At 35.8% G+C, this 24355-nt stretch overlaps 1 long non-coding RNA gene across 1 annotated transcript in view; it reads left to right on the top strand.

Annotated features, from left to right (window-relative positions):
- Positions 1 to 24355, top strand: part of LOC309647410 — a 57969-nt gene that overhangs the window by 10046 nt on the left and 23568 nt on the right. The window lies entirely within an intron of this gene.

Here is a 24355-nt window from a genome sequence, read left to right as displayed (position 1 = left end):
GGGTGAAATAAGAAAGAGGAAACCTTAAATTCTTTCTATATATCAGCGCCTATTTTTAAAAGTACTGGAGGAAAAAAAAACGTTCTTGAAATAGTATTATTTAATCCTTGGCAACTCAATGCATAATTCAGTCTGTCTCACAGTAGACTATCTGATTCACAGAAATCATTTTGGATGTTATCTTCTCAAACAGCAATTTTGCCTTTTGGAAAGCTAATTTCAAATAGATTAGGATGCCTTTGCAGTCTGTCAACAATAATAGCAGATAACAAAAGACAGACAGAGGGAGTGAGAAATGGGGGAAGGGAGGAGGGAAGATGAAGGAAGGAAGTTAATTTACAGAGCCTAGGTATTTAGGCCAAATACTCAATTCTACTTTAATTATTTTCTCTCCTTGTATATGTGTCATCAAGTTTGACACACTTTTGTGCCATCTATCTTCTATGTTTATTCCTAATTTAAACAATGGCTTTTGAAAGATTCATATAAAGCATTTTGAAGTTTATATTTAGATTCATGATAATGTTCATACCTTCAGATTCCTTAATATCTCTCTTGGAAGATGAACTTAAAGGAATATTAAAGACTTTGAAAAATATATACCCATTAAACCAGCTATTACTGTAGAATTATTTTTAATAGGGAAAACTTGGAAGAAAAATGTCTAGGAATCAGGGAACAGTAAATTGTACAACACTGATTCAAGGGGATAGTATGCCCTTACTAAAATGGTTATTATAATCACAAGGTAGGAAAACATTTATGCGAAGTTGAGTGAAAAAGTCAGAAGACACATAAACCTCTACCTCAGTTATAATTATTTAAAAAGCCATATACATTTAGGAATGAACATAGGAGCAATGAAGGCTTTAAAGCAACTGTTGTGTTTGAGTAGTGGAATAGTGAGTAATATTTCAAAATGTATCTTTTAGGCAATGTCGACTGAAAAAAAAAAAAAAAAGCACAACATGAAAGTTGTGAGTTAAGTTTTATTTGGGGCCAAATGAGGACTGTAGCCCAGGAGACAGCGTCTCAGATAACTGAGGAACTGCTCCAAAGAGGTAGGGGGGAGGTCGGTATAGATGAGATTTTGATGAAGGGGGATACATGCAATCGAGCGCACGCTTTGGTAGGAGGTTGCTGCCCGTCCCTAGGAGCAGATGTCTCTGTTAATGATTTCTAGTGCTTTTCTAGATATGAGAAGATGCAAGAAATTGAGCTCATAAAATCTTCTCCTGAAAATATCTAACTATCAGAAGGCCTGTTCTGCCAGTTCTTCCCAGAGCACAGAGCGCCTCATTGCTGGTCTCCACCCTGCACTCCTTTCAGGGTGTGCGGGAGGTCAGCAGTTGCAGCAGTTTGTGACTTCATCCTTGTAGAGGCAGATGGCAATTTTTAGTTGGCAACAATAAATGACAATGAAAAGAAAGTTTTAACCCATGTGGATTTTTCAAAATTTTTATTTCTGAAAAGATTATTGATACTTTTTTTGATAGTTTACCAGATCTCTCTCTTCTCTGCTTCTACTTGTCTTACAATTTAGTCACGTATTTTCATCTTTTGGCTCACGTGTCAGTTGTTACCGTTTTGATTTTTGATGATATTTATTCTCAAACTCTCTGATTCCTTATGTTCCTCAACTGTCATTTTATAACATGTATTTCTTTAGGTCCAAATAATATATTAAGGAGGAAAGAAAAATGGCTGGAAGAAAGGAAAGAAAAAGAGAAAAGACTGCTATGATGCAGACTCTTGATGGCACAAAATTAAATTAAGATGGACACAGTCCCTTTCCAAAATAAAATTTTGATCAAGCAGTATAAGATAGACAAAAAATAATTACACACATACTTACTTATAGTAGATAAGTACCATGAAAAATTAGGGTACAGGGAGTACACAAACACACCCACATACACACACATACATACACACACAGATACTAGGGAAACATAATTTGAGTTTGGGTTCAGAGAAGGCACCCACAAATATCTGATATTTAAGGTCATTTATAAAAGATATATAGAAATGATCCAAGGTGAAAGAAAGGAAGTGATTGTTAAAGGCTAAAGGAAACTTCTTGTGTGGCAGAGATTAAAAAAAAAAAAAAAAAAAAAAGGTGATGCAATGATTCCCTAGTAACTTAGGAAGTATGACAAACCCAAAAACTGAGACTGATTAAGGCAAAGGAGTAAGGGAGAGAGTAATGTTCTTAGATGATCATATATGCCATAGTAAGAATTTAGGATATTTAACAAGGAAGAGCACTGGAATATTTTATGCAAGAAAACAAGAAGAGAGAAAACTGATGTATTCAAAGGCTGTCTGGAAGGTTTGTGGAGAATCACCTGGAAGGAGGCAAGAGTGAGTGGACAGATCCACTAGAAAGATATTGCATGACACCGGGGAGTCACAGTGGCTTAGACCAGGTGCTGGCACTGAGGCAGACAAATTTTGTCCTGAAGAAATATTTTTGAGACAGAATTCATCAGACTCGTTGATTGACTAATGTGAAAGCAAAGGAATTCGAACCTAAACTGAGAAACTTTAACATTTAAAAGTTTTGGCTAATAAATACAAATCAAGGGAGGAGAATGGGGAGAAGTGGCTGAGGTGTAGAAATCATTCTTTAAAGGCATCCATGGGGGCTTCCCTGGTGGCGCAGTGGTTGGGAGTCTGCCTGCCAATGCAGGGGACATGGGTTCGAGCCCTGGTCTGGGAAGATCCCACATGCCATGGAGCAGCTGGGCCCGTGAGCCACAATTACTGAGCTTGCGCGTCTGGAGCCTGTGCTCCGCAACAAGAGAGGCCGTGATGGTGAGAGGCCCGTGCACCGCGATGAGGAGTGGCCCCTGCTTGCCACGGCTAGAGAAAGCCCTCGCACAGAAACGAGGACCCAACACAGCCATAAATAAATAAACAAATACTTTAAAAAAATTTTAAAGGCATCCATGAAGAAGGAAGTTATCAGTTAGGTGTAACCCAGGAACTTCTGTCTACTTTCTTCTGAGACGATATCCCTAACTAACTTAGAGTGCTATCAAATTTGGTTTTACTTTCTGTCCTGTGATTGTAGAGACCAATTTTTCCAGAACAGCGGGTGTCTTTGCTGCCTCAGGGACTCCGCATGAAAGTCTCCTCATGAGGATCTGTGGTCCTTACTTCTGTGGAGGCAGAAAGAGAGGAGGATGCATCAGACTTCCATTCCCTTTGTCATTCTGTCCCGGTTAGCCTTCATGAGAAGAGCGCCCCAGAATGCAAAGTTCTGCCTGGAAGGCCTGGGGAAATCTCTAAGTGGAATTAAAACAAAGAAAGTACTAAGATTAAAGTTCTACGTAACTTGACTCTGACTGCACAGCACTGGAGAAAACCCCTTAGACTTCAGCTTTAGGATGGTGTGTGACGATGGGGGTGCTTCTCCACAGCAAAACCGACTCTCCTGGCTGCATGTCAGTCCTCACTTAGTCCTCCTCCCCTCCCCCTCTTTCAATTCTGCGGCCTCACTCCCTTCCTGAAAGCCCAAGATCTCTTTCGTACAGTAATCTCCCCTTTCCTTCAGGCTTCAAAGAGGGGATGGCCTCCAATCCATAAGCGAAATCAAGCAAAACTCCCTTTCTAGCTTGTTCTCCTTACTGTCAAGAAGCCTTGGCCTGTCATTTCTCTTACTACCACTCCTACTCAGAAGCAGGACCCTAAAAATCAGGAATCCCCCCTTAGAGGAAATGCATGCTGCATACATTCTAAAGAAAGAATGGTTTCTTAATCAACACTCCCTGGCCTCTCCCCTTTTAAACTCATTTGCTGTTGTTTAGAGCTGAAGAGAATTGTTATCTCCACAAACAAATAATTGAAAACATTTAATGACTGCTTTTTGCTGCATTGGTATCCCATTACTTTCTATAGAAATATTTTTTTTTAATGTAAAAACTTCCTTTATCAGAAATAGAGAAGACTAACAAATATTTACTCAGCTGAGTTCTTGACAATCTTGGATAGTTTATCCAATACTGTGAAGAACAAAATGTTCTCATTGGATGGAAATTCCTGCTAAACTGACCAGGAATTCTCTGGCTGTGTGGTGGGGTAGATGGTAGATGGGAGTGAATTGGGAGTTAAGGAGAGATGGGAAGGTAGAAATAGAGATTGTAGTCAGCACAGATCACATATGGCCATGACAAGGAGGAAAGCGAACTGTTGTCAGATGGTGAAATCTCAATTCTGGGAGGATTTTAAAATTTTAATAGAAGTCCCTAGATTAAATATAAATGAATAGAAGAATAAAATTCATAGGGACAGATGATGACATACAAAGAGGGGATAATAAGTAGACCAGAGAAACTGGCAATCAAGAGGGTAAGGAAAGAGACTAGGATTCAGGGCAAAAGTGAAAGATTTCCTGGAAAGGAAGAGGGACACAACCTTGATGAAAGTGTGTGTAAAATTAAAGATGGCAGGTGCTGCAGAGGTAGGTTTGGATAATGTGTGCCAGGAGTTGGAAGTTTTTTTTGTTTTATGTATTTTATTTATTTTAGTGAAATATGATGAAATGGCAAGTGCTCAGAATGGATAAAATTAGAAAATGTTGTTGTAGATGTTATTCAAGAAAGCCAATTAGAAAACTGATAAAATACTATAATGGACTGAGCATTTATGCCCTGCACACCTCGCCCCCCCCCCCACCATTCATGTGTTGAAACCTAATGCCCAATGTGATGGTGTTAGGAGGGGGGCCTTTGGGAGGTGACTAGGTCATGAAGGCAGAGTTCTCATGAATGGAATTAGTGTTCTTATAAAAGAGACCCCAGAGAGAAACCTTGTCCCTTCTGACATGTGAGGTTTGAGTGAAAAGGTAGCCATCAATGTGCAAACGGGCCCTCACTGGAGTCTGAACCTGCTGGTGCCATGATCTTGGACTTCAAATCCAGCTTCTGGAACTTTGAGAAATAAATGTTTGTAGTTTATAAGCCATTCAGTTTATGGTAATTTTGGTATAGCAGCCCGAACAGACTAAAATAGACACTAAAGGCTTACTAAAGGCCAAATTGAGATTGGTGACCATGAAGTTTCAGGTTTTAACAGAATATCTGTCTGTTCGTGTGAGATTCTACAGCAGCCTGCAGCTACCCTATGCAATGTAGACGGAGAAAAATGTATTAACTGTTAATGCTAGTGCAGGAGTGAATTTGACTTGTGCCAACGACTAAATATACTCCCTACCTTAACACATTTTTCTATAATCTAACATATTTATATTATACAATGTAATACATGACCTTTTTAAAAAATTTTTATTATTTTAACATCTTTATTGGAGTATAATTGCTTTACATTGTTGTGTTAGTTTCTGCTGTATAACAAAGTGAATCACCTGTATGTATACATATATCCCCATATCTCCTCCCTCTTGTGTCTCCCTCCCGCCCTCCCTATCCCACCCCACTAGGTGGTCACAAACCACCGAGGCGATCTCCCTGTGCTCTGCGGCTGCTTCCCACTAGCTATCTATTTTATATTTGGTAGTGTATACAAGTCAATGCCACTCTCTCACTTCATCCCAGCTTACCCTTCCTTGTCCCCGTGTCCTCAAGTCCATTCTTTACGTCTGCGTCTTTATTCCTGTCCTGCCCCTAGGTTCTTCAGAACCATTTTCTTTTTTTTTTAGATTCCATATATATGTGTTAGCATACGGTATTTGTTTTTCTCTTTCTGACTTACTTCACTCTGTATGACAGTCTCTAGGTCCATCTACTCACTGCAAATAACTCAATTTCGTTTCTCTTTATGGCTGAGTAATATTCCATTGTATATATGTGCCACATCTTCTTTATCCATTCATATGTCAATGGACACTTAGGTTGCTTCCATGTCCTGGCTTTGTAAATAGTGTTGCAATGAACATTGTGGTACCTGACTCTTTTTGAATTATGGTTTTCTCAGGGTATATGCCCAGTAGTGGGATTGCTGGGTTGTATGGTAGTTCTATTTTTAGTTTTTTAAGGAACCTCCATACTGTTCTCCATAGTGGCTGTATCAATTTACATTCCCACCAACAGTGCAAGAGGGTTCCCTTTTCTCCACACCCTCTCCAGCATTTATTGTTTGTAGATTTTGTGATGATGGCCATTCTGACTGGTGTGAGATGATATCTCATTGTAGTTTTGATTTGCATTTCTCTAATGATTAGTGATGTTGAGCATCCTTTCATGTGTTTGTTGGCAATCTGTGTATCTTCTTTGGAGAAATGTCTGTTTAGGTCTTCTGCCCATTTTTTGGATTGGGTTGTTTGTTTTTTTGATATTGAGCTGCGTATATTTTGGAGATTAATCTTTTGTCAGCTGCTTTGTTTACAAATATTTTCTCCCATTCTGAGGGTTGTCTTGACCTTTTAAAAAATGGTAAAATATGTCTGCTTTATCACACATCTCTGAGACTTAACACTGATAGCATTCTCTTTGCCACCTCTTTTGACTAAGTGCCTACATTTGTGGTTTCTGAGCATATACTTTGCATACTTTTATTATAGGACTTATCATAACGCATTATAATGATCTCTTTTATTTGCTTCACTTTTTATTAGATAGTTCATTTCTTAAAGTCAGGAACCTCTTCTTCCAATTTTGTATTCTTAGTACAGAGCACTGAGCCTAAGCTTTTAAGAAATGCTTGTTCAACAGAGGTGAATGAGTCTGTGCTCTATAATTGAAATACCTAAATCAGAAACTCTTAAAAGATTTTATCCAAGCTTCTATATTTAAAACTTACTTATTGCCAATTATTTGACTAAAAATAATTTTAAGTAGTGTTTTTATTGTGAAATTGCAATGCATATGGGCATATATTCTGGCAAATAAAACACTTATTCTCTGCTATCATAATTTTTACTCCTGAATGTAAGTATAAACTATTATGAATAATGTAGCAATTGCTACCATAGTATCAGCCCCAGTGACAGTAGTGTTTGCAGATATATATGAATTTATTTTAACCTAGTTGTGAAAATGCAAACTATCTTGTCCTAATTCTGACAAGAAGTCTATGTTTCTGTTTGGGGTGGGAATTGTATATATTTCCAGCAAAGCAAGTAAGATACTGTCTGCTGAATGCAACTACATGCAAATAATACTGATTGACTCACATTCTCTAAAATTAGTACAGAAACTCTCTGTATGTTTTTCATAATATTTTACTGTTCTTTTTTTAAAAAATATATGCATGGCAGCAATGACTGGGGGATACTGATAAAAAGATTCATTTGTTGAAAGGCAGAGGAAATAATGAAGTGAAAGAAACAGTTCTTACATTCAGGTGAATTTTCATAAAAGTTATATATACCTCTGGCACTGAGCCCCAATGTGGTTTTTTCTCTTCCTGCTTCTGTTTTTCATAGGTTCCTATCTAAAAATATTGCTTTAAAGGCAGCATATTTATTTTATATTTTGAGGAGAATAATTATTTTTATATATTCCACCTGCTGTGGGATCTTCTTAAACAGAGAAATTTTGACTGTATATGACCTATTAGGATCATTTCTCAGGAAAAAAATAATTTTAGGTAGTCAGAAAATGGAAGTTATGCATCCCTTCCCTGGAGCAGACTTCATAGCTTCTACATTAACAGGAGGAAGGAAACTGCAGCTGCACCCTCAGGCTAACTATCACTGTTTTTTAATGTCATGATCTGGAAGTTCAGAAGGGTCATCTGAGAATGGTTCTTGGGCTAATGCTAAGAAACGGCTAGAGGATGTATAAAAATTGATGCTGTGGCTGATATGATATAGCGTCTCTGTCAGGATTTGGAGCTGCTTGGAGAAGTTAGAAGAGAATGTTTTTCTGAATGTTCATTACAAGTAATTTCAGTATTTGAGAATGGAAAGGTGTTTGTGGTAGGTCCTTCCGTTATCTGCTCTGGGTGTAAACACATATGTTAATCCAAAGAGGAGTAGGATTATACATTTAGATGTTTTTAAAAATATATTATAGTCTGAATATTTTTCTTTGTACATTTTCCTAATGAGATTGATTTGTACTGTTATATCTTGTGGCTTCTTATTTTTTCCTTAATTCATACGACTTTACTATTGCCTATAATATTACAGGATAAACTATTTGAGGGAAAACTCATTTCAATTTATTTTCAGGTAAGGCAAGTTTTTAAAATTAAAATTTTCAGAATGTTTGTTTGAGAGTACCTCAAACTCTTGAATATGTTAAAAACTCAATTGTGAGAAAGCTTGATAAATTCAATTTTTTACACTTGAAACTACAAGATGTCATCGTTGATTTGTTATAAAATGGTAGAGTAAGAACAGGGACACACAGCAAAATTTTAAATATAATGTGTACATGTTTTTTCAAAATGCTCACTATTACTTAACTGACAATAGGATAGGAGATTAGGGGGGAAAGTATGATTTGGGCTTGTTGTTACTGTTTTCTTCGGTGATTTTGCTCAGAGGTTTTAACCTAGTTTGGAAATGAAAGTTCTTAAAGAAAAAAAAAGTTCTATAAATATTTTCTAAAAGATTTCTTCTCAAGGAGTTAGATCCTAAAACATGCACTGTGAACCATATTTTAACAAACCAGAAGACTTCTTATAAAAGAATGGAAGAATGTTTTTTCCAATATCTTTGTTTAAAGTTGGATATTTGTAGGAAAAAATAGTTGCTTGTATTGAGAAGTTTATTAAGAGACAAAAGCATAATTAAAAAAAAATGTCAAATGTAACTCTTCTAAAAGAATAAGAGTAAGGAAAATGAGTTATTTGAAGCACTTAAATGTTAGAATTTTACATAAGTTATTTGTAATTCTTATTAGAATGCTTTAAGTATAATTTATTGTTTTCCAAAAGAATAAGCAAAGAAATATTGTTAAATTATTTGCCCATTTTCACATAGGTAAAGGATGTACGAGAGCTGAGATTTCAACCCCCAAATGTTGAGCTTCCAAGTCAATTCCACTGCAAATATATTTTTTGACTCCAAATGGAAACTTTTCTGACTGAGTCATTTATAAATAGCAGATTCCAAACAAATAATTTGTTATATAATTTTTGTAGAAAACCTAAAAATACAGTAAGATAATTATGTCACCTGTAATCATACAATCCCTGTTTTAGTGTCTTTCCTTATCTGCATTCTGGGCACCATGGTTTGTTTATGTTGCATGTGTGAGTGTGTTTCTGGGCATATGTGACTGGGTAACATCATCTTTATGTATATAGCTGAGATGTGTTATCCGTTCCTTCCCTTGTGATACCATTGAATTGTGTTCAATTGTAATAGAAGAAATTTTCATTTATAGAAGTTCATTCTTAATTCTTCCATAAAGAAAGCAATTGTTCTTAAGTTTGGATTTTTATCAGTTGAGTTTTGTGAGAATGAAGGACAGGAGTACATCCATTATCAAAACTAAGAAATCAGTTCTCTACTTGCAATTATTTTTCTTCTTGTTCTTCAGTAGACTGGTTATTTTTTAATGATTCTCTTTTACTCATTTCACCTGTTATATAATAAATCATTTATCAGGTTTCCATAAAAAGAATGTTTCCCAAACTTTACTAATCCTTTTTTTTTTTTAAATAACAACATGGACCCCTCTTCGGGGCAAAGTCGGTCATTGCCTTAATCAGGATTCTACCTTATATAATAGCTGCTCAATTGGTCAAAAAATAAGTTAATATCTATCTCATTTTCCTTCACATGCCAAAACTGAGTATAGAAATATTGCAAGAAAAAAGTATCATTGCTTAGAAAGAACAGTAATATGAAGGAAAAATATTCTATATTAAGTACTTATACTTTAAAGTAAAATTTAAACATTGCTTGTGAATTTATTCTGTGTGCTCTGTGCCTTTAAAAATTATTTTGCATATACATATCAAGATCATGTAAATTATACCTTACAACCAAACTCTGTAATCTCCATACAGTAAAACTGGAAAGGTCAGAATATTATTTAATGTTTTACAGTTTATGTAAAAATAAACTGAATTTTCCCATTTGGCCTTGACAGGTAATATGGTGATGACAAAAGCTTCTAGACTCCTTCTCCTTAACTCACACTGTAATCTGACATCACCTTCAGTTCCTAATTTGCCTTTTAGTTTGCTAACACTTTCAGAACGACTGGTACATAAAGCTCTTATTCACACCCGGCTTCTATTATTACCAAAACTGTTCTGCCTCTCTAGTCACTTACCAAAGAAAATCTGTCCTACATATAATAGAAATGCAGTTAATGAAATAATTGGTTTAAAATGTTGTACTCTGATGGTGTACATTATAAAGACTTTTGCAGGCACTATAGCTTTTAGGAATATCATTTTGGATGTCATTTGTGAAGTGCACTGTTATTTAGAATGAATTGCATGACAAATTTAATGCATTTGGTATTCCTCCTTGACACTAGCACTATACATACCTTTTCCCCCATAAGTTTTGGTATTGAAAAATCTTCCTTTCTACTTCTTCTTTTTTTATTTTATAACCTGTAGAACCTAAATTATTATTTTTTCACACACACACACACACACACACACACACACACACACACACTGTATTTTATTTTTACAAGGGATAAATAAACTGACACCAAGCATTGTAAATGGATGACCACAACAAAAGCAACAATGATTGCAATTACCAAACACGAAACACACTCATAATATGTCATAATATTGACATTCAGTCCAGTAATCCTCCACTGTAACACCTCCTTTACTTTGCAGTGAAAATTGATTTGTATATTTTTTTGCCTCTGAGTCCTTGTGGGATTTTTTTTTTTATTCAAACAGAAAGTCACAAAAATTATAATCATCCTCATCAGTTCACTCAGTCCCATGTAATTAATTTTTATTTTTTAATCTTGATCTTTTGTTAGCACCTTTATGAATTCATCAGTTTTCCATTAGAGTTCTGAAAATGCTTATTCATTCAGTTCAGCAGTATAGTCAGTTACCAGAAACCTGTACTTGTCAGAGTCTTTTTCCATGAATTCCTTGAAGATGAAACCCTTTTATAGGAACAGTTTTGCGAAAGCATCAGGGTACACCCAGAACTGTCTGTAAATGACAAAAGACTTAAAAATGACCACGGTTAAAGATTTGATGAAAGTTCATAATAATGCAATTGACAAGGAAATTTAGTTATTTCTGAGATATACATTTTAAAGTAATAACTAGAATTATGAATTATAACATTATACCAGAACATATAAGATTTTTAGAAATTTCATGTAATGTCTGAAACATTTATATTAACATATTTCCATACAAATAACCCAAAGAAAGTTTAGTATTAGTTGTTTTTTGTTTGTTTTTTTATACTGCAGGTTCTTATTAGTCATCAATTTTATACACATTAGTGTATACGTGTCAATCCCAATTGGCCAATTCAGCACACCACCATCCCCACCCCACCGCGGTTTTCCCCCCTTGGTGTCCATACGTTTGTTCTCTACATCTGTGTCTCAACGTCTGCCCTGCAAACCAGTTCATCTGTACCATTTTTCTAGGTTCCACATACATGCGTTAATATACGATATTTGTTTTTCTCTTTCTGACTTACTTCACTCTGTATGAGTCTCTAGATCCATCCACGTCTCAACAAATGACCCAATTTCGTTCCTTTTTATGGCTGAGTAATATTCCATTGTATATATGTACCACATCTTCTTTATCCATTCGTCTGTCGATGGGCATTTAGGTTGCTTCCATGACCTGGCTATTGTAAATAGTGTTGCAATGAACATTGGGGTGCATGTGTCTTTTTGAATTATGGTTTTCTCTGGGTATATGCCCAGTAGTGGGACTGCTGGATCATATGGTAATTCTATTTTTAGTTTTTTAAGGAGCCTCCATATTGTTCTCCATAGTGGCTATATCAATTTACATTCCCACCAACAGTGCAAGAGGGTTCCCTTTTCTCCACACCCTCCCCAGCATTTGTTATTTGTAGATTTTCTGATGATGCCCATTCTAACTGGTGTGAGGTGATACCTCATTGTAGTTTTGATTTGCATTTCTCTAATAATTAGGGATGTTGAGCCGCTTTTCATGTGCTTCTTGGCCATCTGTATGTCTTCTTTGGAGAAATGTCTCATTAGGTCTTCTGCCCATTTTTGGATTGGGTTGTTTGTTTCTTTAATATTGAGCTGCATGAGCTGTTTATATATTTTGGAGATTAATCCTTTGTCCATTGATTTGTTTGAGAATATTTTCTCCCATTCTGAGGGCTGTCTTCTCGTCTTGTTTATGTTTTCCTTTGCTGTGAAAAAGCTTTTAAGTTTCATTAGGTCCCATTTGTTTATTTTTGTTTTTATTTCCATTACTCTAGGAGGTGGGTCAAAAAGGATCTTGCTGTGATTTATGTCAATGAGTGTTCTTCCTATGTTTTCCTCTAAGAGTTTTATAGTGTCCAGTCTTACATTTAGGTCTCAAATCCATTTTGAGTTTATTTTTGTGTATGGTGTTAGGGAGTGTTCTAATTTCATTCTTTTACATGTAGCTGTCCAATTTTCCCAGCACCACTTATTGAAGAGACTGTCTTTTCTCCATTGTATATCTTTGCCTCCTTTGTCATAGATTAGTTGACCATAGGTGTGTGGGTTTATCTCTGGGCTTTCTATCTTGTTCCATTCTTCTTCCTTTCTTCTTATGTAGAACAGCCATATGACACTGTGAAAAGAGCCTAAGCATTGGATGGAGAGCAAGTGGCCTGGTAAGAGGAAGCCCTTGTTTTACAGCCTCAGTTCTTTCACTTCCGGGCAGAGTTTGTAACACCAGCTACCAGTAGTGCTCACTGGAGCATCAGATGCATTCATGGAAATTTGTTCCATGCAGCATGATTTGTTTAATTTGATCTTACTATATGTAATATTCTATTTCTTTTTATATTTGTTCTATAAGGGGGAAAAAGGCAATTTAAGTTATGCTTATGCATGAAGTTGGCAGCTTGAACATTTTTGCAATTAGGAAATCTTTGGTATAAAATTTTAAGAATTACTACAGGAGGAATAAAACAGACTTTGGAGTCAAGTCTTAATTCTACCAGTTAGTGGTTGTTTGTCCTCTGACAGGTCACTTAACCTTCTGAATTTCAGTTTAATCCATGCATAAAATAGGCATTATTATAATACTTAATTCATTTAGGTGGAGTAAAGTTTGTATAGTTGAAATACGTAAAGTTTCCAGGGCGTTAACCAGGCACAGGGTACAAGAATTATTACGTCCCATTCCTCTTAATTATCAGGACACCCGAAGTGGGTCAATGTCCTAATTAATGTCATCTTAGTATATATGTGTATGACTGCATGCAGCTAGAGCGATGCCAGAAACATAGTGGATGCTTAAAAATGTCTTTCATTTACTGGTTAGCAGCTGATAATTAGTTGATACATACCTAGACAGTGGCTAAATGTGGGATCTGAACCAGTCCATTAAGGAAGGAAAGAGTATTTAATCATAGATATTATTTAGAATTGTTGGCACATGGTATACCCACTTTTATTCTATTTCATCATGGTTTATAAATTCTGTACGGAGGATACAATCACCACCACCCCCTTATTGAATTCCCTTCTTGATACATTGTTGACTGAACTGGTTGGTTGTTTTTTGCTGTTGTCCAATCAGACTTGGTTACTTCCCATGTCTTCCTGGTTAATGCCTATTTCTGATAGTTGATGCCAATTTGCTGCCCTAGGGTCAAGTATTGTTAATATAATTCCTGGGTATTAAGAAACTAGATATTAAATGAATTATAAGGGTATTGAGGAATCTAGTTAATTCCTACACATCTTCCAAAATCTTTTTTTTTTTAAACATAGTATTAAGTGTAGTACTTTATTTTTTTTTTAATTTTTTTATTTTTTTAAATTTATTTTTATATTTATTTTTGGCTGTGTTGGGTCTTCGTTTCTGTGTGAGGGCTTTCTCTAGTTGCGGCAAGCGGGGGCCACTCTTCATCACGGTGCGCGGGCCTCTCACTATCGCGGCCTCTCTTGTTGCGGAGCACAGGCTCCAGACGCACAGGCTCAGTAGTTGTGGCTCACGGGCCTAGTTGCTCCGCGGCATGTGGGATCTTCCCAGACCAGGGCTCGAACCCGTGTCCCCTGCACTGGCAGGCAGATTCTCAACCACTGCGCCACCAGGGAAGCCCAAAATCTTTTAAGATGCTATATTTCTGATTCAATTGAATATATATTTAATATAACTAGATTTATAACTGTAAGCAAGAATCACAGGATTAAAAGAGTCTTATCAAAGACCTTGATTTTTCAAAAACAAAGACTAATCCTTACCATGTTTCAACTTTTACCAACGTCCAGACTGTTAAAAATACTTTAAGGTGGATCTTTAGACAGAAGATAAAAATGACTTTGATATGCTAGCACAGACCTCTATTTCTTTCAGCTACTTCAAAGCTGCTGTTTACCATTTCTTCAAGATTTTCAAAGAAAAAGCCTTGACTCTCTTTGACTCTCTTTGTCCACTTCTGCACCTCCTATTCACTATTCAATCCACTGCAGTCTGGCTTCAGTCTGGCTTCTGTTCTCAGCACTCAGTTAAGAGTGCTATTATGATGAAGGTCACCAAGGAGTTCCCAATTCCCAAACCTAATGAATATTACTTCATTTGACACTATTGAATCACTATTCCATTCATTTCTATGTTTCCTCATTCTTATTCTCACCTTCTTTTTATGTGCGTATTTCTCTCTTCTCACATTCTTTATATTTGTTGTTTTACAGAATTCCCTAGACCCACTACTCTTCTCACTTCAAAAATTCACTTATTCTTATGGCATCAATGACCTTGTACATGTTGATTCTTAAACTGTTATTTTAAGATCAGACCTTGAGGACAACACTTGAGGTTGAGATTTGTGTATATAACCATGAGTTAGCTTTTCTTCACCTTTCCACCTAGATATCCTACAGGTATCTCAAATTGAACAAACTCCAAAACTGAATCAATTGTCTATGCTTAAACAATTCTGTATTTTCTGAGTTTGTACTACTACTGTCCATCTATTTTCCAATCCTAAGAACGTGGTTGATGTTTTAAATCATCTTTCACTTATATGCAATGAATAATCTATTCCTAAATTCCCTTAATTTTCATTTCTATTTTAGCTGTTCAAGGTCAAGTCTTCCCTCTCTATAATTAGATATAACTGTTATAGAAATATTCTAGGTGGTTCTCCTGTTTTTGGTCTTATCCCATTACATCCATCCTCCAGAGTCAACATAAAGTACTGTAAGCCAAATATGAATGTGTGATTTCATGTAAATGTTCAGGCACATTTTTATAGCCTACCTAAAAATACAGTCACAGTATTATATTTCTAATCTCCCATTTTGCCTACCTATAGAGAATATTCTTCTTGTATGGTGTCTACTCCATTGACAAATTAAAAAACAAATGCAAAAACAAAACCCTGGTACTTACTGAGTCCAAGGAGTCAGTGGTTTTATTAGGTCCAGTTGATAAAACTTGAAGATATGACCATTCAGCAATCAGGCTTCATTCTCTGCTTCCATTGTTGCTTTTACTACCACACAACATTGCTATTGCAAACAGGCAATTTCTCTTTGATGTTCTTCCTTATATGTTGATATGACCAATGGAAATTGCTGCTAAAGTTTCAACTTTGGTTTCTTGTACCGAAAAAGATTTCTCTCTCCCCAGTGGTAATCTAAACCATATTTGATACCACCATAATTCTTTGTTCCCAATGAAACAGCATTTGAATATACACTAAAACACACACACACACTTTTTGAAAACGTATGTTCACAGTGTTAAGGTGTCTTGTTTAAGAATAATTCTGACCCAAGACTTGCTTTTTGCAGGAACAAGGTATTTTCCATGACAATGAAGGCTCAGGTTCTAATCCATTCCATTAAGATGATCTCTTATCTCAAGAGAACCTTGTTATTCTAACCCGCCAAATGTCCTCTCTGGGCTCAAAAATCAATGATAAGTACCCCAACATTAACCTTCTCAAAGTAAGGAGTAAGAATCTTGATTCTTTTTTTTCTCAGAAAGTAAGATCACTACCACTACCCCTGCTCCAAGAAATTTACTTTTTCTGTTTAATAGTGTATGTTTCCCACATCCATAAATACCATTCAAAATCGAATATAATTTACAATGTCTGTGTATACCCATATATAAATATGACATCCTTATTAACAAATTTTCTTATATGGGGTATTTATTGTAAAATGTTTTTGTTTTTAAAACTTTCATAAATACCTTCGGGAATATAATATCTTTGTTCTGTGAATATTCCCTTGGAATAAATTTTCTCCACTGAAGTTACTGCAAGAATATTTCCAAGATTTTTATAAAAATGGTCAATTTTGTATATGATTATAAAAGCTTATATTCATTTCAACAGTGCACAGGAGTGCCAATTTCTCATATGTTTAACAAGAGTGCATTAGCAGTTTTAATGGCAAAATAATATCTCACATTTTCATTTTATGATTCCTTATCATCAGTACCTCATGCTTCTTTCCCCACATGTGATATTTAGAAGGTCTCATTGGATGTCTCAAATGAACTGACAAAGCATTTTTTTCCACTGTTTACCAAATTCCATCTTCCCTAATCTGGTCCCTCTGGTAGTTTATTATTGAGATTTCTGATGTTCAAATGACACCACAGCTATTGTTATATGCCAAAGGAGTGATTTCTGTTTGCTCATCTTAAAGATGCTGATATCCACTAAGAATTCTTTTGTTTGTTTTCTGCCACATTTAAAGCTTCATGCTGTGTTATACACAAATAAGGAAATCAATTCTATTTCTTTCTAAACTTAATTTTATTATTATATACTATTGTAATTCTGTCCACCTCTGAGATATTTTCCTCATAATAGTCCCCTGTGTTCTGACTCTCCTGTCTCTGAGCAACAGCAACTTGTTCAAAATGACCTGCAAGCAACCTCCCTCTAAGGCCACTTAGAAACGTTCAAACTATCTGAATTCTAGACCACGTCAGCCTGTAAGCACTCTATTAAGCAGTGGAGTTTTTTCCCCGCCTGGACAATTGTGGCTGTTATAACATATTATGAGGCCAGTTATCTAAATATACCAGAAATCAGGTGCACTGTGGAATCCTTCAACCTGATACATTGATGTCATCAACTCTGTATATTTAAGCCAGAGTATAAGAGAACCAAAAGTAAAGAAAAAGAAAAAAAATCCTTTCGTTCCGTGGTAAACTCTTTTGATTCAGGGGTTTTTACATAGGTCAATGATGTCCATAATCCACCTGAATTTATATGGAACATTTTGTTTGAATTGCATATTTTCCCCTAGCTTTTACAAAAGCCATGAGAATTCTGTGACTCAGAATTATGTTTAATAATAAAACCACACAGAGGCAGCCTTCAGTAGGGCTTCTACCTTTCTGGTTACAAGACGACAGAAGCCATGTGAGGAGAGAGAGATTACCTATGTCAAAGGGTTTATAGCAAAATCTTAGCTCTGTGTTTGTTTGTTTTGTTTTGTGGCTATTTTTTATCCTTGTATGCAGTGATGAATTAAGATAAAATGATTTGGGTTTTTTCAGTTAAAAAAAAAATGCTGAGGGTAAAGTCTTCTCTCTTTAATACTACCTAGCAATTTTTAATTGAAAAGTTTTACCTTTTTCGAAAACAGTAGGGAATCAACTTTGATTGACCTTTCTGATGAGGACATTATTGAAAATTCCTATCATCTGATCTTTTTTTTCCCTATCTACTTCTCACTGACCTTTATTGAATAATTCTGAATTAGATTTAAATTTCCTTTGGTCTTTGTGATATTTACTGTCGAAATACCATTTGCTTTGTGGATCGTTTTTAAGAGGTTCCTTTATGCAAATACCATTACTATAAATGAAGCACAGATACATGAAGTCTTCTCTGCTTCTCTTCTCTTTGTATTCTGTTAGCCAACATTTCTTTTCCACATATATACTCTAACTCTGAAATACACTGACTTTTATTATTAACAATGAATATCTTAATGTTTTTACTATAACAAGTAATGATCTATTTTAATAGATGACTTTAAGATAAGCTAATGCTAACAAGATAAAAATCAATTTAATAAACAAAAGCTTACATTTTTTTTCCCAAGGAGAATTATTTTTCAGTGTAATGCAACTTAACAAAGATATTTTGAACACCTAGTGTCTACAAGGCCCTGTGCTAGGTACAGGAGAGATAGAGAAAAAGGCAGCCAATAGACAACTTCTACACTCAAGTTTTAGAGAAAATTACATTAGTGTATTAGTTAGAACATAGAGTCTAGGTTGCTGTAGAATCATTTTTGTGTTTCTCAGTCATAACGTTGAGATAGACTGGTGGTCCAGGATAGGCAGGCCGATTTGTTCCACAAGATCATCCAGGGTTCAGGGCTCTTGTCTCTTGCCTCTCTTCTCCCTCAACTATTGACCTTATCTGCATAGTCAAAGCTGGTTGGCCAGCATCAAGTCCAAGTCCTAGACCACAGGAAGGAGAACCAAAGCCTAACTTTATAAGGGAAAAGCCTATCCTTAAAACAGTTGGCAAGGACTTTATTACACACCCAAATCTAGATACAAAAGGGATAGACAGTGATCCTGCCTGTGTAGGCATGTGCTAGAGTAAAACTTAGAGAGTACTAATGATTAAAGAAGGTAAGGTTGGACACTGTAGGATTATTATATTACATATATGCTTTTATACAAATAAAAAATACAACACATGAATGTGCTATAAGAGAGAAATGCAAACATAGGAGCATGAGCCATTACTTTTGGACGTGGGGAGTTGGGAATATTTCATGCATGCTTTTTTTTTTTTTTTTCCCCAACTTATTGGAAGCCTTTACTTTGGCATGCTTTTTCTTTTTCTTTTTTTTTAAATTTATTTATTTCTGGCTGTGTTGGGTCTTCGTTTCTGTGCGAGGGCTTTCTCCAGTTGCGGCAAGTGGGGGCCACTCTTCATCGCGGTGCGCGGGCCTCTCACTATCGCGGCCTCTCTTGTTGTGGAGCACAGGCTCCAGACACGCAGGCTCAGTAGTTGTGGCTCACGGGCCCAGTTGCTCCGCGGCATGTGGGATCTTCCCAGACCAGGGCTTGAACCCGTGTCCCCTGCATTGGCAGGCAGATTCTCAGCCACTGCGCCACCAGGGAAGCCCCTCATGCGTGCTTTTTAAACTGGGTCTTAATATTTGATTTGAACTTCAGTATGTATAGATAAATGGAAGGGGCTTTCAAACAGGGATCAATATGGTCAAAGGTTTGAGGCTGTGTGGGAAATACTAGGTAAGAGAGCGTAATCTAGTTTGTTAAGTAGAATGAAATTTTGAGATTTGAACAGAGAATGTTTGCATAGAATATAGGGATTTACTCTCTAGAGAATAAAAAGCTAGGTTCTATGCATAAATATATTTACTTACTTTAGAGGTATACTTCTGGAGTAATATGTCTAGAAAAGGAAGATAATAGAATCACTTAGAATGCCAAAACACTATTGACAGATAATCAGTACTTGAAACAGTGATGTTAGAAAGCAAATTTAATATTTTGATTTGTGATTTTATTTTTTTTTTACTAGTACCAGATTATTAAATAATTTAATGTAATCTTGAAAATGCCTACAATTATTAACACTCTAAGTTGTTAACAATATGATTCTCTCTTGATTCTTTTGCTTTACACAATCCCAAAAGAAATTAATGTTTTTAGATATACTAATAAGGAAGATATCCTACATTGCCTTATGGTTAATTTTTTATGCTACTATAATTTACTTCGAGTTATTCATGTATTCAGTTTCTTGCCAATGCTTCCAATATTATTATTCTTGGTATTTGCAGTAGTCAGCATATAACAAACAAAATAGATATCAGTGTTAAACACATAACAATGACCAATGACTTGACTCCAACTATTATGCTTATTACATAGAATAAGCATACAATCAGAAAAGGAAGCCAGTTATTATATACCCCTAAAACATCAACTCAGAATGCCAACAATGATTTCACAATAGTGACTTTGAAAGAATCTGTCAAATACTATTGGAAAAACAATAGTTAAATCACTAGTTTTTGTTTGTTTTCCTCTACATTCTTCAGGATATGATATATATTTCCTTCAGTTTTCACTACTATTATGGGGGAATTAAAGTAAGGAGTAGCATGCTATTTGGCTACTTTCAAGTTGTGTCTTTCTATTTGCAGTTATCTATTGTTTTATTATGAGCCAGCCCAAAATATAGTGACTTAAAATCAAAACACTGATGTGTCTTTCGCACAGATCTGCAATTTGGGCTGGGCTTATGGGAGCAGCTCCTCTCTGTTCTTTGTGTTGTCAGCTGGGATGGATTGACTACAGCTGAAGGATCCAGCTTAAGGTAGCTGGCAAGTTAATGCAAGCTATCAAGTGGTAGCCTCAGTTCTTGTTCATGTGGGCTTCTTCACTAACTGCTTGGGCATTTTCCAAGACCAAATGTTCTAAGAGGCAGAAAGTGGAGGCCACTCTCTGAAGAACTAGTTCGGGAAACTGGCATAGCATCACTTGTGCCAAAATCTATCAGTACAAGCAGTCTCAAGAGCCCACCTTGATTCAAAAGAGGGCACCCCCAGTGGTCTGCTCGTAAACTGCCTCTCAAAAAAAGTGTCCTGATTTGTAGTGTTTAACAATTTCTATGGTGTAAATATCCTCACTCCAGCAGAATTAGAGCTGCCAAATTGCACCACGGAACACAGAGTTGGAAAGAAATGAGCAAAAGCTATTCTTGTGAGCTAGTGCAAGCAGATCCAGCACCCCACTTTATACACCCAGTGTCGTAATGGCAGTTAATGTGTGGCCACATTCAACCAGCCGCACGCTGGGAATATCACTAACTTGTGAATTCCTTCATTTGCAAGATAGGAATGATGGCTGCATTGCCTCACAGATTTGTGTTAGGCACAAGATACGTTGTAAATGAAGCCCTTTGAAATTTAATAGGTAACAACTTCATTCTTAGAAGCTATCCTGAAATTATTTCCTTAATAATGATGGTGATGTTTCTCTAGAAGATAACATGATGTGTTACTTCACTATCTGATTTTTCATACTAAAATGATATAATGAACATTGTACAACTGTTTTATTTGCTATATAGCTCACATACTGGTGAAAATAGTGTATTTTATTTACAGACAGTTCTAAAAACCATATATTGTTTCGAATATAGGAACTCTATTTGTATCTGAATAAACCTCCAGATTTTAGTCCCCTCTTTTAAATGTTGGGAAGAGGCCCAGAATCTAGGTCTCCTAATTTGCATAGCAGAGTTTTTTTCACTTAAATACACTGATAAAACTGGCCTTTTGATTTAAAAGAATAACTAGGGGCAACGAGAAAACATTTTATTTCAGTGTGGTATAAAAAAAGGAAGATCTTTTTTCTACAGACTGATAATATTACAAATCACATTTCATGTGTTGAAAATTCAGGTTGGGTATTAATATTAACCCTGCTTCACACAGAGCACTTTGTTCTGAAGTTAAGCAAGTATTTAAAAAGCTATGTATTTTGGTATATTTTATATGTCATGTTAAACCCACCATCACATAGGAACTTTTGAAACAGGGGTTTCTCATAAAATATTAAAATATAGCATCCTCATTTAACTCTGAGCTTTCAAGAAAAATCCATTTTGTAAATTACATTTCATAAATATATTTCTAACATTGCTTACAGAGTCATTGATTTCAGTAGAGATTTTTATTAATTTCATTTGCATTTCTTCATCTCAGAGTATTTTATCGACTCTTTCAAAATTAAAGACTAACCTAGAATGCTGTTACTTGAAATTAGACTACCTTGACTAGATTTTAAAGAATGAATTATTATGCTATGATATTTTTTTGTCAGTCACCTGTCTATGTGGCAAGTGTTCTGCGATTTAATCATTCTGTTTAAAGTGTAAAACTCTTTATGTTATTTATAGGATATGACCTGATGTGTCATTCATAGAAAAAAGTCAGAATTTAATTTAGAGGTAAAGGTCTAAAAGTTAAAAAAAAACTATAGAAATGCTTGGTGATTGAGATATTTTCTCTCCTTGAATTGAATTATATATTAATATTTTTGCTGCTAGATCATTGATTTAACCATACAGACTTTCTGTTCTGTAGGTTAAAAATTTAGGAAATTGTAGCATCTATTTAAACATCGACTAGAAATATATTTTTCTCCACTACATTTTAAAGCTACTCTGAATGACGATATGCCATAAAACAATTATGTATGAATGAACCTTATGTGTATATATCACCATGGATTGATCTCAAAAACACAATGTGAATGACAAAAACATGCTTCACAATGATATACAGAGTATGATATATTTTCTGTACAAGTCCATCAACACAAACATTTACATATTATTATTGAATGCCTATTTATTCGATTCATCCAGGAACTAGTTGTCTTGCCATATTAGCGGGCCAGGGACTGCTCAAGGATCTAAAGATTCAGAGAAAATTCCTGACTTCAGTGATAGGAGACAGTAAATAAGCAAGTGTTATCCATAAAATATGTTGTACTTTTTAGGTTGATAACTACAGTGGAGAAAACAAAGATGGGAAGAGAGAGAGACTGTGTGTGTTGGGGGTGGGGAATATTATTGCATTTTAAGATGGGGCCTCCCTGGGAGCTATAATTTGGGAAAAGACATAATAGGAGTGAAACACTGAGACATACAGATATCTGAAGGAAGGTATTCCAGGCAAGGGGCCTAAGGAGGCAACATGTCTACTATGATGGAAGAAAAGCAAAAGGGTAAAGAATATGGAGCTGAGAAAATGAGGGGTAAAGTAGTAGGAGATGCGACCAAAAAGGTAACTGGAATATATCCAAGAGGGTTGTCTTGGGCTTGGGTCAAACTCTGAGACTAGGCATACCCATGTGTTATTTATTATGGAAATGCTCCCAGAAGAACCTGATAAAAGAATGGTATAATCAAGAAAGGAAGGGGAAGGAGCAAAGCAAGACTATGATTTCAGCCTGAGTCCTAGACTCAGTCTGATCCTTCAGGGGAGTTCTAGAGTACAAATTACCCTCAGATCCAATCCCAACTGCAGGCAACATAGCTGGTGTTCAGATCCCAGCTCAAGTTAGCCCTTAAGCCAAAGGCTGCTTGAGAGAATGTAAATTCCCAGGGACTCTGAGCTCTCTGCGGGCAAAGTGGCTGCAGCTGTTCAGGAAGTCCTCAGAAGAGACTTGAAATCCTGTTCTATTAGCAGTAGAGTAGAAGGCGAGCAGAACATCCAGAATGTACCTACAGGGTTAAAGGTTGTGTTGAACTTCGTCAACCTTGTAAAGGATTCAAGACTTTTATTGTAAGCAAGATGAGAAGCCACTGGAGGATTTTGAGCTGAGGTGACGTGATCTGGCCTTTGTTCTAAAAAGAATGGATTATAATAGAGAGTCAAGGGCAGGAGCAGAGAGAATAGTTGGGAAGTTATAGCTGTATTTCCTTTGATTTATTTTGGTGTCTTGGACCAGAGTGGTAACAGCAGAAGTATTGAGAAATGTTTGGATTCCGGTTAATTGTAGTTATCTTTACATTCAAAAAGAGTTATGGAATGTGAGAGAAGAAGAAAAAAGTCAAGGAGAGAACTCTTAAGAGGTTTGGCCTAAACTAGTAGAAAGAAGGAATTTGTAAACTAGTATGGTGGTAAAAAAAAAAAAAAAAAAAAAAGAATATTTTCTTTTTATGGTGGGAGAACATATCAAGTGCTCAGTTTTTGATGAATATCTAATAGCTATTTCTAAATTAAATCAAGTGGAGATAATCAAACAGGCCTTTAGAGAAGCAAGACAAATTTGGGGGAGAGACTGGCTGCAGATGTAAATTTGTAACTCTTCAGGGTATGGAAATAAGAACATGAAATTCCTGAGAATGTGGTTTTATATGGTAAGTATAGATCTAATAGCAAGAAAGAAAAAGAAAAAAACGATACTGGAAACAAAGGGAGAAATGGTGGAGCAATGACTTGAGGCAGCACTGAGGACATGGAATTGAATGCATACGTGAAAATGGTGAATCTAGATAGGCGTCTGGCAATTCATTAATGGTGATATGAGAGAACATAAGGTATAGTGCATGGACACGTTTGGGGGTAGGTAAAATTAGGGGAATTTGCGGATATTCTCTTCTCTATTCTTCTAGTCTGTCAGCAAAATGTAAAGCCAAGGGCAGTAGTTGAGTGTAAATATAGGCAGGAAATGTTGAACATTTGAAGTCAGAAAAACATTTAAATGTCATGTTTCACACTGGGAGAATGGACGGATTAGAGAAATAGAACGTGATTGCGGA

Source organism: Balaenoptera physalus, assembly GCF_965194825.1.
Source record: "Balaenoptera physalus genome assembly, chromosome: 18".
In the NCBI taxonomy this organism is placed as follows: domain Eukaryota; kingdom Metazoa; phylum Chordata; class Mammalia; order Artiodactyla; family Balaenopteridae; genus Balaenoptera; species Balaenoptera physalus.
This window is presented reverse-complemented; position numbering and strand designations above follow the sequence as displayed.